This window comes from Physella acuta, unplaced genomic scaffold, assembly GCF_028476545.2.
Source record: "Physella acuta isolate Inbredline_101_S28 unplaced genomic scaffold, ASM2847654v3 ptg000466l, whole genome shotgun sequence".
Classification (NCBI taxonomy): domain Eukaryota; kingdom Metazoa; phylum Mollusca; class Gastropoda; family Physidae; genus Physella; species Physella acuta.
Window position 1 is genome coordinate 974454 of NW_026731985.1, and position 15285 is coordinate 989738.

Consider the following 15285-nt stretch of genomic DNA (forward strand, 5'->3'; position numbering starts at 1 on the left):
TAGCGAGGGGGGGGGGGCGGGGGGGGGGGGGGACATATGTCCCCGGGCGCCGACCTTGGGGGGGGCGCTAAATTGAAAGTTTGAGGGGGGGGGGTGCAAATCGAAAGTTTGAAGGGGGGGGGGGTGCAAATGAAAAGTTCGAGGGGGGGTGCAAATCAAAAATTTGCTCCCGAAGGGGGCGCCAAATTGAAAGTATGTCCCCGGGCGCCGGGAAGGGTCGCTACGCCTCTGAGATGGTGTGTAGTTTTGTGGGTTGATCCTTGGGTTGCTGTGTGGGTTGATGTTTGTTTCTATTTGGGTTGTATGTAATTGTGAAGGTTTTGGTGTGGGACATATTGTGGGTAGTTGTGTGGGTTGTTGTGTGGGTAGTTGTGTGGGTTGTTGTGAAGGTTATAGTTTGTTGATGTGGTACTGATCAAACTGGTTCGATGGTGTGGCTAGTGGTGTGGCTAGTGTGAGTGTTTTGGTTGATGTTGAGTTGTCACCATGTAAAGGTGTTTTCTGAGGTCAACACAAACATAGCTTGACCATGGGAACAACATTGAACCTGGGAACAACCTTGACCCTGAAAACATCATGAGCATTGACAGACCCTGGTCACAATGTTTCATTCCTTATCCACATCAACCAACTTACGGGAGCGACTCTTGGGCTAATTCAGACTTTTAAAACAAATGTGTTATAAGGTTGGCCACTTGATGGAGTTTACATTAGCTGCATCTGTGTTGGCCATGTTATATTAGTTTCTATCTAGTTTGGCCATTTTACATTAGTCACGATCTAGTTTGGCCATTATGCATTTGCTTACATCTAACTTGGCCATTTTACTTTAATCACGATCTAGTTTGGCCATTATTAGTTTCTATTCAGTTTTGGAGCCACACACACACACAGATACACATATACACACACACAAAACGTAAACACACTCACACACAAATACTCTACCCCCCCCCCCCCAACACACACACACACACTACTAACTCATTAGATAATACCATGCATATGGATTATATGTCTGTCAAATCTAGACAGCCTCTTACAGACCAACATGGCGACAGTTGACGTCTGCAAAACTTGAAATGACTCACGCGACTGGAAGTGACACTTGACCCCTATTGTCTGGTCTGCCATATATTTTAATTTTTTTTCTCCATGCCAAATATGACAAATCTGAAGTACAACTCAGTGTGAACAAATCTGAAATAGCTAACAATGGCAGGTCATATGCTAATTGTAGAGGTCATATAATAAGGTGTCATATAACAACGAAGTAGTCATTTTTAACGATTAACCCCCCCCTCCTCCACCCTTTGCCTAGTTGTTACCAGAGCTTCTTTCAGACATCTCCTCTGGGTGGAGGGGGGGAGGGGGTATAATCACCCCCCCCCCCTCCTCGGACGAACTAGAAAAAATTATAGCCTATAATTATCGGACTTATAATTTATGTAGAGGAAATATACTTTCGAGTGCCCCCCCCCCCCTTTCCCCACCTTCCCCGGAGAAATATGTCTGAAAGAAACTCGAATCGTGACACAGCATCACAACCTGGCGGACCCCTTCCCCTACTTCCTCCCCCCCCCCCCCCTCGCCCAAAAATAAATCTTGCCATCATACCTAAGCTTATTACCTCTCTCAAACTGAATTTTCCTTTTTAAAAAAAAACTGTCTGATTCCATCCGGAAGGAAACACACATGTTCAGTGGGAGGAAATTTTTTCAAAGAAAAAAATAATTTCTTTCTTATATATTTACTGAGCTCGGTCAACATTGAGTGTATCGATCGATTTTATTGTCTTTTTAAAATAAACAATCAAAACCGCGAAATAAAGGCTCAACTCAGTTTCTACCATTACGTTTTGAAATGCAAGTGTGTCGTCACACTTTATGAACCTCCCCGTCCCGAAAATTAAAAAATTGGCGTCGTTTATGGACGACCCCTAATCTAGATGGGGGGGGGGGGACCACGTATCTGTTTACTTTTATTATTAGACCGTAGAGAACAGCAACAGCTTATTTTCGTGAATTATTGGTGTACACACATTGCTGACCCATCTGGGTGAGTGATGTCATTGGTGTACACACATTGCTGTCCCATCCGGTTGAGTAATGCAGTTTGTTTAAACATTCATTTTCTAACGCTTTTTCATGCCTAACCATGGCATGTTTCTTACGTACACGTACACGTACACGTACACGTACACGTACACGTACACGTACACGTACACGTACACGTACACGTACACGTACACGTACACGTACACGTACACGTACACGTACACGTACACGTACACGTACACGTACACGTACACGTACACGTACACGTACAATGGTTGGTTTTTGTGTGTTTTGTTGAAACGGTCATTAGACTAAAACAGGTTTTGTAAAGTCTTCTATGAATAATCAATAGCAGTAGTTGGTTAAAGTCAGCGGTTTAAAGTAATTTAGACATCGTAGCTCGTTTGTGTGAAGTGTAACACAATATGTAACTGACAAATCTTATAGATAATATGTAACAAATGTTACATATAATATGTAACATACAAATGTTACAGAAAATAGGTAACAGGGAAATGTTATAGACATTATGTAACAGATATCTAACAATTTATGTAACAGACGATATATACAGGCTACAACATGAAAGAGTTTGGTTTTAAACAAAGAAATAGTTTAAGTGGTTATTTTCCTTGGTAAATTAACCATCACCATTAGGCCTCTTTACATCTTAGGATCTAGGCCTCGACACCTTCAAATGCAAGCACTGTTTGATTACTGGTAATGCTACACAGTTTTCGCTTTGCATAACACATGAAATGGTGAACACACCACCAACACATGAAATAATGAACACACACCATCAACACATAAAGTAAAGAACACACACCATCAACACATGAAATAAACACATATTTCAACAAATCAAATCATATCCAATTAGTATGAAAAAGCTGCGCAATTACTACAATGATCTAACGCAGTATATTTGTGTTGAATTATCACACGGATTGCTAATCACAATACAACATACACACATTATGATAATACAACTTGTATCATGATATTTGTATCACGAATATCCCCAGGCTTTTAACATGGATAAACATCACTCACCGGATTGAATAAGTCCGATAATTCAGTCAACAAGTCGAGGGAATTATCTCCCTTGGTCTATAAATACACCGTCGGTAGTTTCTACGAGAACGAGTCGGAGATGCGCACTAATGCGGCTCATTAGGCGAGACCGGCGCGAGCTAATGCACGGCTTGTGAAGCTCACTGGAGTGTGTATGACGAAAGTGTGTGTGGGTAAGTGCCGGATCCTGGAGTACGTGGGGCGGGGAGGAGAGCTCACCAAGACACTATGTCAACACGTACATTAGGCTGGATCGAGTGGGGGCGGGGCAGAGGGGGGGGGGGGTTGAATGCGCCATAGTGTCGGACAAAAGTGAATGTTATACATTTGTTAAGTGGGCGAAAGAAAAGGGGTGTTAAGGGGCGGGGTGGAGGCGGTGTTACTGAATGTGTGGAGGGTGAGGGGGTGGTGTTAAAGTCATTTTGACTAACTCTTATTCAATTACAGCTGGTAGATTTAGGATTTGGGTAAATATTAGGTTTTTGTAGAAATTGGTGGGTTTTTGTTTTCTAATTAGTGTAGTTTTGTGGGTTGATCCATGGGTTGCTATGTGTTTCTATTTGGGTTGTTTGTGGTTGTTGTGTGTGTAGTTGTAAAGGTTTTGGTGTGGGTCATATTGTGGGTAGATGTGTGAGTAGTTGTGTGGGTTGTTGTGAAGGTTATAGTTGGTTGATGTGGCACTATTCAAACTGGTTCGATGTGGCTAGTGTGGCTGTTTTGGCTGATGTTGTGTCGTCACCATGTAAAGGTATTGTTTTCTGAGAACATCACGAACATAGCCTGACCCTGAGAACAGCTTTGACCATGGGAACAACCTTGACCCTGAAGACATCATTAGCATTGACAAACCCTGGTCACAATGTTTCACTTCTTATCTACATCAACCAACTTACGGGAGCGACTCTTGGGCTAATTCAGACTTTTAAAACAAATGTGTTATAAGGTTGGCCACTTGATCGAGTTTACATTAACTGCATCTGGGTTGGCCATGTTATATTAGTTTCTATCTAGTTTGACATTATACATTAGTCACGATCTAGTTTGGCCATTATACATTAGTCACGATCTAGTTTGGCCATTATACATTAGTCACGATCTAGTTCGGCCATCATACATTAGTTTCTATTTAGTTTTGGGGACACACACGCACATACACAAATACACACATAAAAAACATAAACAACTCACACACACAAATACTCTACCCCCCCCCCCCAACACACACACACACTACTAACTCACTAGATAATACCATGCATATGGATTATATGGCTGTCAAATCTAGACAGGCTCTTTCAGACCAACATGGCGACAGTTGACGTCTGCAAAACTTGAAATGACTCACGCGACTGGAAGTGACACTTGACCCCCATTGTCTGGTCTGCCGTATATTTTTAATTTTTTCTCCATGCCAAAAATGACAAATCTGAAGTACAACTCAGTGTGGATGAATCTGACAAAGCTAACAATGGGCAGGTCATATGCTAACTGTAGAGGTCACATAATAAGGTGTCATATAACAACGACGTTGTCATTTTCTAACGATTAACTCCCCTCCTCCACCCTTTGTCTAGTTGTTACCAGAGCTTCTTTCAGACATCTCCTCTGGGTGGGGGGGGGGTATAATCACCCCCCCCCCCCCCCCTCCTCGGACGAAATTATAGCCTATAATTATCGGACTTATAGCCTATAATTTATGTAGAGGAAATATACTTTCGAGTGCCCCCCCTTCTCCACCCTCCCCGGAGAAATATGTCTGAAAGAAACTCGAATCGTGACACAGCATCACAACATGGCGGACCCCTTCCCATACTTCCTCCCCCCCCCCTTGCCCAAAAATAAATCTTGCCATCATACCTAAGCTTATTACCTCTCTCAAACTGAATTTTCCTTTTTAAAAAAAAAATGTCTGATTCCATCCGGAAGGAGACACACATGTTCAGTGGAAAGAAATTATTTTTTTCAAAGAAAAAATAATTTCTTTCTTATATATTTATTGAGCTCGGTCAACATTGAGTGTATCGATCGATTTTATTGTCTTTTTAAAATAAGCAATTAAAACCGCGAAATAACGGCTCAACTCAGTTTCTACCATTACGTTTAAAATGCAAGTGTGTCGGCACACTTTATGAAGCTCCCCTTCCCGAAAATTAAAAAATTGGCGTCGTTTATGGACGACCCCTAATCTAGATGGGGGGGGGGGGGGGGGACCACGTATCTGTTTACTTTTATTATTAGACCGTAGAGAACAGCAACAGCTTATTTTCGTGAATTATTGGTGTACACACATTGCTGACCCATCTGGGTGAGTGATGTCATTGGTGTACACACATTGCTGTCCCATCCGGTTGAGTAATGCAGTTTGTTTAAACATTCATTTTCTAACGCTTTTTCATGCCTAACCATGGCATGTTTCTTACGTACACGTACACGTACACGTACACGTACACGTACACGTACACGTACACGTACACGTACACGTACACGTACACGTACACGTACACGTACACGTACACGTACACGTACACGTACACGTACACGTACACGTACACGTACACGTACACGTACACGTACACGTACACGTACAATGGTTGGTTTTTGTGTGTTTTGTTGAAACGGTCATTAGACTAAAACAGGTTTTGTAAAGTCTTCTATGAATAATCAATAGCAGTAGTTGGTTAAAGTCAGCGGTTTAAAGTAATTTAGACATCGTAGCTCGTTTGTGTGAAGTGTAACACAATATGTAACTGACAAATCTTATAGATAATATGTAACAAATGTTACATATAATATGTAACATACAAATGTTACAGAAAATAGGTAACAGGGAAATGTTATAGACATTATGTAACAGATATCTAACAATTTATGTAACAGACGATATATACAGGCTACAACATGAAAGAGTTTGGTTTTAAACAAAGAAATAGTTTAAGTGGTTATTTTCCTTGGTAAATTAACCATCAGCAAACTGACAAGTGTGCTGATGTAACAAGTTTACATTGTGACAAAAAATATAAATTGGTCTACATGAGGTTTATCAAGTAAGGATTACATTGAACTGAACATAAAAATCAATGTTATAATTATCTTCACATGGGGATATAGGATTTGTAAGATGGGAGGCGCTCATCAAACTGAAGGACATTTTCAGAGTAAATAATTTGTTTCTTCTTAGCGGTAAGAAAATGCTTTGATTGATGTTGTATGTATAGAAAATAGACTGTATGATACGTTGGATCTGTCCCAGTCCGCTATGATTTTAGAATTATATATATATATATATATATATATATATATATATATATATATATATATATATATATATATATATATATATATATATATATATATATATATGTGTGTGTGTGTGTGTGTGCGTGTAGTGTATCTGTATCATTATATGTGTGTATATGTATGTATATGTATACAAGTATGTGTGTGAGTGTGTTTGTCTGTCTGTATGTGTGTGTATGTGTGTGTACGTGAGTATGTTTGTGTGTATGTGTGTGTATGTGTGTGTGGTACTAGTAGCTCAACATATTGAGACACGCATGATGGGACCTAGTCGGATGCTTTCATCCATGGGGGTGTCACCAGACCAGCAGAGAATCTTAAAATTATAACAGACCAAACAAAGCTTTGACGTGTTATACTTTACCCGTTAAATTAAACGTTTAAACACGTGTTAAAATGTACACAAAATGTTACATACAAAATCGAGTAATTTTAAAAAGAAAAATTACGCTTTAAAAAAAAAACCTAACCCTATACCTAGGTCTTGGTTTCCAACTCCTTATTTTAATGTCTAGTTAGAACGTTTTATTTCCACTATCTAACTTGAGGGTTAATTCGGTGGGAATGGCCAACCAAACGATGGGTCGGCTAAACTAAAGTGTGAAGATGGCCAAGCTAATATACTGGAACATGGCCAGCATATGTACGGCCATAGATGGCTGGCCAATCCAAGTAGCACTTGATCTGGCCGCATGGTAGAGTTGTAGCATTTACTTTTATATCAAATGCAATTTGATTTATTAAAAACATTTTTTTCCATTTTTTAAAACTTTTTTACAACGTTCTTTATCATTCGGTTATGAACAACTACATGTAAATTTGTTTAACATGGTACTAGACAATAACAATTACACTTAAGTTACATAAATAAATAAGTAAATAAATAAATAAATAAATAATATAGGCATATATATATATATATATATATATATATATATATATATATATATATATATATATATATATATATATATATATATATATATATATATATATATATATATATATATATATAATGATAAAACAAGCAAGAAACCAATACAGAATGAGAAGAGACAGTAGTACAACATGGACGGACAGACTCAGACAGACAGACAGACAGGCAAACAGACGGACAGACAGACGGAGAGACAGACAGATAGTTGAAATGTGTTTGATTACCTCTAGAGGCTTGACTGCACTCACCGATCACACACGTTAGATCTTGTACAGCCGCCAACTTTATTTACAGGTTTTATCGAATCCGGTTCCAGAATCACCGTTCTAACGCCCCCTCCCTCACCACCCCCTCACCCCCTGGCGCGGCCTAATTCCCTCACTCCCAGACCGGCGGGGGAGGGCTGTAAACTTTGGTGCCAGTGTGGTGCCACTGTGGTCAAAGCTAAGTCTGGCGGAGTGGTCATTGGATCTAGGAGTGGTCGGTCGTGGTAGTGATGTTTTTAGAGGGGTCGTTGTAGAGGGGTCGGTGCTGGTAGTGATGTCTTTAGAGGGGTCGTTGTAGAGGGGTCGGTGCTGGTAGTGATGTCTTTAGAGGGGTCTTTGGTCGGTGGTGGTAGTGATGTTTTTAGAGGGGTCATTGGTCGGTTCTGGTAGTGATGTTTTTAGAGGGGTCGTTGTAGAGGGGTCGGTGCTGGTAGTGATGTCTTTAGAGGGGTCGTTGTAGAGGGGTCGGTGCTGGTAGTGATGTCTTTAGAGGGGTCGTTGTAGAGGGGTCGGTGCTGGTAGTGATGTCTTTAGAGGGGTCTTTGGTCGGTGGTGGTAGTGATGTTTTTAGAGGGGTCATTGGTCGGTTCTGGTAGTGATGTTTTTAGAGGGGTCATTGGTTGGTGTTGGTAGTGATGTTTTTAGAGGGGTCATTGGTCGGTGCTGGTAGTGATGTCTTTAGAGGGGTCATTGGTCGGTTCTGGTAGTGATGTTTTTAGAGGGGTCATTGGTCGGTGTTGGTAGTGATGTCTTTAGAGGGGTCATTGTAGAGGGGTTGGTGCTGGTAGTGATGTTTTTAGAGGGGTCATTGGTCGGTGCTGGTAGTGATGTCTTTAGGGGGGTCATTGTAGAGGGGTCGCTGCTGGTAGTGATGTCTTTAGAGCGGTCATTGGTCGCTGCTGGTAGTGATGTCTTTAGGGGGGTCATTGGTCGGTGCTGGTAGTGATGTCTTTAGAGGGGTCATTGGTCGCTGCTGGTAGTGATGTCTTTAGAGGGGTCATTGGTCGGTGTTGGTAGTGATGTCTTTAGAGGGGTCATTGGTCGGTGCTGCTAGTGATGTCTTTAGAGGGGTCATTGGTCGCTGCTGGTAGTGATGTCTTTAGAGGGGTCATTGGTCGGTGTTGGTAGTGATGTCTTTAGAGGGGTCATTGGTCGGTGTTGGTAGTGATGTCTTTAGAGGGGTCATTGGTCGGTGTTGGTAGTGATGTCTTTAGAGGGGTCATTGGTCGGTGCTGGTAGTGATGTTTTTAGAGGGGTCATTGGTCGGTGTTGGTAGTGATGTTTTTAGAGGGGTCATTGGTCGGTGTTGGTAGTGATGTCTTTAGAGGGGTCATTGGTCGGTGCTGGTAGTGATGTTTTTAGAGGGGTCATTGGTCGGTGTTGGTAGTGATGTCTTTAGAGGGGTCATTGTAGAGGGGTCGGTGCTGGTAGTGATGTTTTTAGAGGGGTCATTGGTCGGTGCTGGTAGTGATGTTTTTAGAGGGGTCATTGTAGAGGGGTCGGTGCTGGTAGTGATGTTTTTAGAGGGGTCATTGGTCGGTGTTGGTAGTGATGTTTTTAGAGGGATCATTGTAGAGGGGTCGGTGCTGGTAGTGATGTTTTTAGAGGGGTCATTGGTCGGTGCTGGTAGTGATGTTTTTAGAGGGGTCATTGTAGAGGGGTCGCTGCTGGTAGTGATGTTTTTAGAGGGGTCATTGTGTCTATGAGTTACGTATGAGTCTGCATTGAATGGTGACGGTAACTTTAAAGAGGCCATTGCTGAATTTTTACTATCTAGCTTTATTAATATGGCTGTAGTTCTCTGAGATGATCAACGCTGAGTTACCCGGTCTAGCGGTCAGCACTTTGTAATCAATCTGGTTTTTAAAGTGGTCAATTTATCGCAGAAGTGAATTTAACGAGAGCGATCCAAGACAAAAAATTCTGGCAGCAATCCACTAGACAGGTGATTAGATTTTTTTGTGAGCGAGATTTGAGTGGGGGTTGGTGGGGGAGGGGTTAATGAAGCAGCAAGACAAGACGAGGAACTGTTTTAATGTCAAGTTAGCGAGCTCGTCATCTTCTTGTCGAAAGGAGTTAGAGGATGTCTTTTGATGGTGCTTGATATAGAAAATTTTCCTCAGAGAATCGTCGTTAGAACACCTCCTATACAACACCTTCGTCAGAACATCTCTGTTAGAACATCTTCGTTTGAACATCGTTGTTAGAACATCGTCGTAAGAACATCTTCGTTAGAACATCGTTGTTAGAACATCGTCGTTAGAACATCTTCGTTAGAACATCTTCGTCAGAAAATCTTTGTTAGAACATCTTTGTTAGAGCCTATCTTCGTCAGAACATCTTTGTTAGAACATCTTTGTTAGAACCTATCTTCGCCAGAACACCTTCGTCAGAACATCTTTGTTAGAACCTATCTTCGTCAGAACATCTTCGTCAGAACATCTTCGTTAGAACATCTTCGTCAGAACATCTTCGTTAGAATATCTTCGTTAGAACATCTTCGTTAGAACATCTTCGTTAGAACATCGTCGTTAGAACATCTTCGTTAGAACATCGTCGTTAGAACATCTTCGTTAGAACATCGTCGTTAGAACATCGTCGTTAGAACATCTTCGTTAGAACATTTTCGTTGGAACATCTTCGTTAGAACATCGTCGTTAGAACATCTTACCAGAACTGGCTAAAACAGCTTGAGAAATTATCTAACTTAAAAACAAACAGGTGCATGGAGATGACTTGATACACCTGTTACCAAATGAGCGCTTACCTGTGCTAAATGTACTTGATAAGCCAGCCTTATCTCTCCATAGATGTGCTGTGTTGTTGTGGGAATGTGATGTAAAACTTTTTTTTAAATAAAATTTATTGGCGTAAAGCTTTATCTAATCTTTTGTTATCAACTGTGAGTTTTTAAAGTCATATTTTTGGTAAACTTATGCTGCTGAAAAAAAAGTCAGAATTTCCCAATTCCCAAATGCCGCAAAGCTCCATCTCTCCGGTAACTAAAACCCCATTATAATGCAGATGTGATGTGTCCCTGACGTAGAAGTCTGACGTCATTGAAGGTCGACCGCTAATTAAAACCTACCATCCAATTTGGTGTATGTATTATTTGATTTCACAAAAAGCCGCCCTAAAAAGTTCTATCTGTTTTGAACAGTTAAATTGGTGTCAATTATCGGACTTTGAACCTGCACTTCAAACATCACGTGAAATCACGTCACTTAAAAACTTCCAAATGTCTGACCCTTACTGACCACTGGTGCCATCTGAAATGGCTGGTATCTTCCAGACAAAAGTTGCAGGGGTATCAATTCCTTTTATGGTCAAGTACTATAATATCACATTAGTGTAGTATATTGACAGTTTTAAACATACTTCATTAAATTTCCAGCTTTGTTGTTTTTATTGTAGGTAGTAAGCTTTCTTCAAAAGTGTTTTGACTTAGATGCTAGATATAGATGTTTCTCTGGATGATTTGTCATGTTGAGGTTTTTTTCTTCTCTTTGACGTAGTGATCATTTGATTGAAATACGGTGATACTGCACTAGCAAATTAACAATTCATAAAGTATAGATTTTTTATCCCATTACCCCATCATTACACATCATCTCAAAAACTGTCGTCTACACTTGTTCATTGTTAAACAGCTTTTTTTTCATTCGAAGATATAATTCGATCGCGTTCTATTTTTTTTCCATTTTGAATCTATATATATATATATATATATATATATATATATATATATATATATATATATATATATATATATATATATATATATATATATATAATGCTAAATGACCTATAAAATTCAGTTTTAAATATACATTTTTTAAATGCCTAAGTGTGTCGACACTTTTTCTTACCCCCTCCCCCCTCTAATTCTACCTCTACAAAAAAGTAAAACATCACCCATGTACCTAGAGTTTTCCCATCCTATTTTATTTGTTATTCTACAAACCAAAGCATGAGTAACCTCTCACAAACAGCGACTTTACGATCAGTCAAAAACTGTTTTCATCAAACGCTGTCCTGATAGTTTTCTCCATCCATCGATTGTTAGAATTGTAAAAATTGATATGGGTTTAGGTAGGGCGAAACCGTTAGAACAGTGATTGAGGAAGAATTGATGAAAGGACAGAACGAAGAAGAAAAAAACGAAATGGTCGATGATGCGTCCGGAGGATGATGAAATGTCATTTGGGCCTCAGCAGACGTCACTAGCGGCCTAAGCAAACAGTAGTAACCGGGTGAACACCAAACAATAAAATATGTCATCAAGTCCCGCCATCTCTTGCCAATAGTTGGGCAATGGAGAATTTTTTTCATTTTGTTGTCCGATGTATATATATATATATATATATATATATATATATATATATATATATATATATATATATATATATATATATATATATATATATATATATATATATATATATATATAGCGACACCCACCCTCACGTATACATAGATTTTGGCGTTCACTTAATATAATTTAGTTAACTAGCATAATATTGGGAGAAAAATTGAATTTTATAAACATTAGCTAGATCTTAGAGACGATAGCTAGATCCTAGCGATATCTAAATGTTACAGACATGAGCTAAACCTTATGGACATGAGCTAAACCTTATGGACATGAGCTAAACCTTACAGCCATAAGCTAGACCTTACAGACATGAGCTAAACCTTACAGACATGAGCTAAACCTTACAGCCATAAGCTAGACCTTACAGACATGAGCTAAACCTTACAGACATGAGCTAAACCTTATGGACATGAGCTAAACCTTACAGCCATAAGCTAGACCTTACAGACATGAGCTAAACCTTATGGACATGAGCTAAACCTTACAGCCATAAGCTAGACCTTACAGACATGAGCTAGACCTTACAGACATGAGCTAAACCTTACAGCCATAAGCTAGACTTTACAGACATGAGCTAAACCTTACAGACATGATCTAAACCTTATTGACATGTGCTAAACCTTACAGACATGAGCTAAACCTTACAGACATGAGCTAAACCTTACAGACATGAGCTAAACCTTACAGCCATAAGCCTATAGATATCAGAAACTTCCCATAACATCATCAAACCTGCTTATGTTATCATGAGCTTCAATCTAGCACTAATGAGCAATCAAGCAATGATTTTCGGGTAAAAACTCCTCCCTCTGAAATGGCGTGAGAGAATGTGTTTAAAGATTGGGTGAACGCAGGTTTGATTACGGCGCTGGTCAAGCTTCGATTGGCGGAATATTCTGGTGGAGTTTTTATGTTTAGTGTATGGAGCAGCGTGCATATGGTGCTGGGGGTATATGCTGTTGTTTTTTTTAGGGCTATTTGATGCGGAGTAGTGTAATAGCAGGGGGGGGAGGTGGCGAGTACATGATTCAAATAGACAATGGGGTAGGGAGGTGTTGAGGGAACGTGGGGGCGTAGGTGTAGGAAATGTTAATATGAGGGACATTTTAATTTTATATTTGGTACTTCTTTAATAGAACTTTTTTTAAACACATTCCTTATATCTAGACATACAAATATATGTATGTCTACATAGATGTCTATATATATATATATATATATATATATATATATATATATATATATATATATATATATATATATATATATATATATATATATATATATAATCCGTCTCTCACAGCTATCCGTTATCTACACGTTGTTCCCGAGATCTGAATAATTGAAACAATGGACTGGATGACGTGATGTAATCATTGAATGGGGAGCTGGGATAAAAAAAATGGAGAACTCACGGTTTTTTTTTCTATTGAGACAAATCTCTGACCCACTCAGCAGAGGTCACACTGAATTCAGTCATTGAGGCAAAGGTTGATATTTTTTTTATTTGTCTCAAATTTTACTTAACATTCTATAACATCATTGACATTCTGACTATTTTATAATTGAACTATAGTTTTCTAAACCCCACATCTAATGCCCACCTAATCTAACGCCCCCCCCCCCCCCATCTAACACCAACTAACACAAATCTACTATTCAACTATCTCACATCTAATGCCCACCCAATTACTTCCCTCCCAGCTGATATCCATGCCCCCCCCCTCCATCCAACATGCCTATAACGCTGTATTAGGACCCTAGACAAATGCCTGTTATCAAAAATCAATCCCTCCCCCCCCCCCCCCCAAACTATTTTCTATCAGCTGATCCACTGTAAGAGAGATAACTCTACTTCCACTTTCTATGGAATTCTATACGTCTGGATTATTTACTGCAAACTAAACTCTCTCCCCTGTCCGTACACCCCACACACAGGCCCGATTAAATTTAAAATTATTACCTCACCAGAACCCTAAAACACCACACCAATTCCTGTCGAATGTGTGTGTGTGTGTGGGTGTGTGTGAGGGGTAGCTAGAGTTTACTGCCTTGGCTTTTTGTAGTAGCATTGGACGAGATCGATTTGGTGAATTCGATCTGATTTTTATTACACACTGTTACATCGTACACTTTCCTACAGCTAAGCCAGCCATGTTGGCCTTTGTGTGGTTGTGGCTAGAGACGGAGCCTGAATACTAGTCGTTTTACCCGCCCTTGTGGGTGTGGTTGTGGCTAGAGACGGAGCCTGAATACTAGTCGTTTTACCCGCCCTTGTGGTTGTGGCTGTGGTTGTGGCTAGAGACGGAACCTGAATACTAGTCGTTTTACCCGTCCTTGTCGGTGTGGTTGTGGCTGTGGCTAGAGACGGAGCCTGAATACTAGTCGTTTTACCCGCCCTTGTGGGTGTGGTTGTGGCTAGAGACGGAACCTGAATACTAGTCGTTTTACCCGCCCTTGTGGGTGTGGTTGTGGCTAGAGACGGAACCTGAATACTAGTCGTTTTATCCGCCCTTGTCGATGTGGCTGTGGTTGTGGCTAGAGACGGAGCCTGAATACTAGTCGTTTTACCCGCCCTTGTGGGTGTGGTTGTGGCTAGAGACGGAGCCTGAATACTAGTCGTTTTACCCGCCCTTGTCGGTGTGGTTGTGGCTAGAGACGGAGCCTGAATACTAGTCGTTTTACCCGCCCTTGTCGGTGTGGTTGTGGCTAGAGACGGAGCCTGAATACTAGTCGTTTTACCCGCCCTTGTCGATGTGGCTGTGGTTGTGGCTAGAGACGGAGCCTGAATACTAGTCGTTTTACCCGCCCTTGTCGATGTGGCTGTGGTTGTGGCTAGAGACGGAGCCTGAATACTAGTCGTTTTACCCGTCCTTGTCGGTGTGGTTGTGGTTGTGGCTAGAGACGGAGCCTGAATACTAGTCGTTTTACCCGTCCTTGTCGGTGTGGTTGTGGCTAGAGACGGAACCTGAATACTAGTCGTTTTACCCGTCCTTGTCGGTGTGGTTGTGGCTAGAGACGGAACCTGAATACTAGTCGTTTTACCCGTCCTTGTCGGTGTGGTTGTGGTTGTGGCAAGAAATGGAAGCAGAATACCCGTCCTTGTTGGGCTGTCTCGGGCTTTGAAGTCTAACACCCAGTCTGTCGCTTCAGTGGATTGGTACATGTAAATAAAATGTGTATTGAAAACATTGCTAATCGACCATACACAACTAGACTACACTGTAACAAAATATACCACGGTGTAACAAAACTTGATCATAATGTAACCAACTT